The 2,369-nt window shown below is 39.3% G+C and overlaps 1 long non-coding RNA gene across 1 annotated transcript; it reads right to left on the bottom strand.

Annotated features, from left to right (window-relative positions):
• Window positions 1-1,357: 1,357 nt before the first annotated feature.
• Window positions 1,358-2,335, bottom strand: LOC109953908 (uncharacterized). Its single transcript, XR_002273998.1, has 3 exons — window positions 2,280-2,335; window positions 1,919-2,197; window positions 1,358-1,732 (listed from the first exon to the last, which is right to left on the bottom strand). It is a non-coding gene; the product is annotated as an uncharacterized LOC109953908 (long non-coding RNA).
• Window positions 2,336-2,369: the final 34 nt, after the last annotated feature.

Below are 2,369 nucleotides of genomic sequence, written 5' to 3'. Positions count from 1 at the left end.
AAAACACAAAACCCCTTACAGTTCCATCAGTTCTGCAATGGTTAACTGGCCAAGCACACCAGCCAGTACTGCCAAGTGAGAGAAACAACTTTGAAATTCACATCAAATTCAATCATGCATGTCAACTGGAAGAGCATGAAATTTGTTTTCCAATAGTTAGCGCTTGTACCAAGACCATAACTTTTCCTGTGGCACACATGAGTTCATACAATGAGTTCAAACATGTGCTTACTCTGGCTCTGCGTTTTGGGAATACCTTTGGCAGAGTTTAATGTGTGGAACAATAAAGGCAATGACTGCAGTAGAGCATTCAATTTTACAGTTTACATTTTATTACTTTCAACTTTGACATCTCTAAATTCAGAAAAAGAAAATGTCAATTTAAGAGTGCAGTGTGCATTACAAATTGTTATATTTACATGCAGTGGTTTGTATACACTATGTCAAATGATGTTAGTCATTATTGGTTCAGTTGGCAAGAAATCTATGTACATACTGCAGCATGTTCAAATAAATGTCTCTGCCAAAGCATGGTGATGGTCCTCTAGGGTTAATGGTAGCTTGTAGCTGTTCCATTTCTACAGGACTAAATGGGCTTGGAATGTGTGGTACTTCAATACACATGTAATCCCTCCATTTTCCCAGTCAATGGTGTCGACCTCTGGATGCTGCAACAACACAAATGCAGATGCTTATAGCAAGCTGTTCTGAACTGGTAACAACAGTTTCAAAACCATGACAATGGCTCCGCTGCTGGCATAGCCACTTTTTAAAGTTTAAATTTGTAAACACAAAAGCAGTTGATTTTATTCTATTTTATTATAAACTTTTATCGTGTTTATGCTGTAATGTACCTGCTCAATGTTTTCTGCTTCAGTGGTGGGATTCTGAATGTGGCCCATGATCCACAGCTGGTTTGGGGTCAGGTTTTGCTCAGTGCGCAGTGGGTCGTTGTTCCACCCACCACTGAATTTGGCCAGGTCATCATTCAGCCGAGGTAGGAAGATGTAGTGTGTGCAAAACATGTGAATGTCATTGCAGTGTCAAGTAGGCCATCTTCTTCCAGGGTATGTAGAATTTCATAGTAGACCTGGGTCACTGCCATCCATACATCTCTCCACAAATGCTCAATTCTGAAATTATTAATGATATTTTAGAGTTTTTCACATCAAATTCAATCATGCATGTCAACAGGAAGAGCATGAAATTTGTTTTCCAATAGTTAGCGTTTGTACCAAGACCATAACTTTTCCTGTGGCACACATGAGTTCATACAATGAGTTCAAACGTGCTTACTCTGGCTCTGTGTTTTGGGAATACCTTTGGCAGAGTTTAATGTGTGGAACAATAAAGACAATGACTGCAGTAGAGCGTTCAATTTTACAGTTTACATTTTATTACTTTCAACTTTGACATCTCTAAATTCAGAAAAAGAAAATGTCAATTTAAGAGTGCAGTGTGCATTACAAATTGTTATATTTACATGCAGTGGTTTGTATACACTATGTCAAATGATGTTAGTCATTATTGGTTCAGTTGGCAAGAAATCTATGTACATACTGCAGCATGTTCAAATAAATGTCTCTGCCAAAGCATGGTGATGGTCCTCTAGGGTTAATGGTAGCTTGTAGCTGTTCCATTTCTACAGGACTAAATGGGCTTGGAATGTGTGGTACTTCAATACACATGTAATCCCTCCATTTTCCCAGTCAATGGTGTCGACCTCTGGATGCTGCAACAACACAAATGCAGATGCTTATAGCAAGCTGTTCTGAACTGGTAACAACAGTTTCAAAACCATGACAATGGCTCCGCTGCTGGCATAGACCCTTTTTAAAGTTTAAATTTGTAAACACAAAAGCAGTTGATTTTATTCTATTTTATTATAAACTTTTATCGTGTTTATGCTGTAATGTACCTGCTCAATGTTTTCTGCTTCAGTGGTGGGATTCTGAATGTGGCCCATGATCCACAGCTGGTTTGGGGTCAGGTTTTGCTCAGTGCGCAGTGGGTCGTTGTTCCACCCACCACTGAATTTGGCCAGGTCATCATTCAGCCGAGGTAGGAAGATGTAGTGTGTGCAAAACATGTGAATGTCATTGCAGTGTCAAGTAGGCCATCTTCTTCCAGGGTATGTAGAATTTCATAGTAGACCTGGGTCACTGCCATCCATACATCTCTCCACAAATGCTCAATTCTGAAATTATTAATGATATTTTAGAGTTTTATAAGACTTTAATGTTTCCAGTTTATCAATATGGATTACAGATCAAACACACCTCTGATTATGTACTTTTTCCTGACACAAAGCTGGCACGTCCTGTCGCCCGAACATGCAGTGTGCTATCCCAAGGTTCTCAATTCCTTGA

This window comes from Monopterus albus, unplaced genomic scaffold (assembly GCF_001952655.1).
Source record: "Monopterus albus unplaced genomic scaffold, M_albus_1.0 scaffold1954.1, whole genome shotgun sequence".
NCBI lineage: Eukaryota > Metazoa > Chordata > Actinopteri > Synbranchiformes > Synbranchidae > Monopterus > Monopterus albus.
Note: the sequence above shows the minus strand (reverse complement) of the source record. Positions and strands in the feature narration are given on the sequence as shown.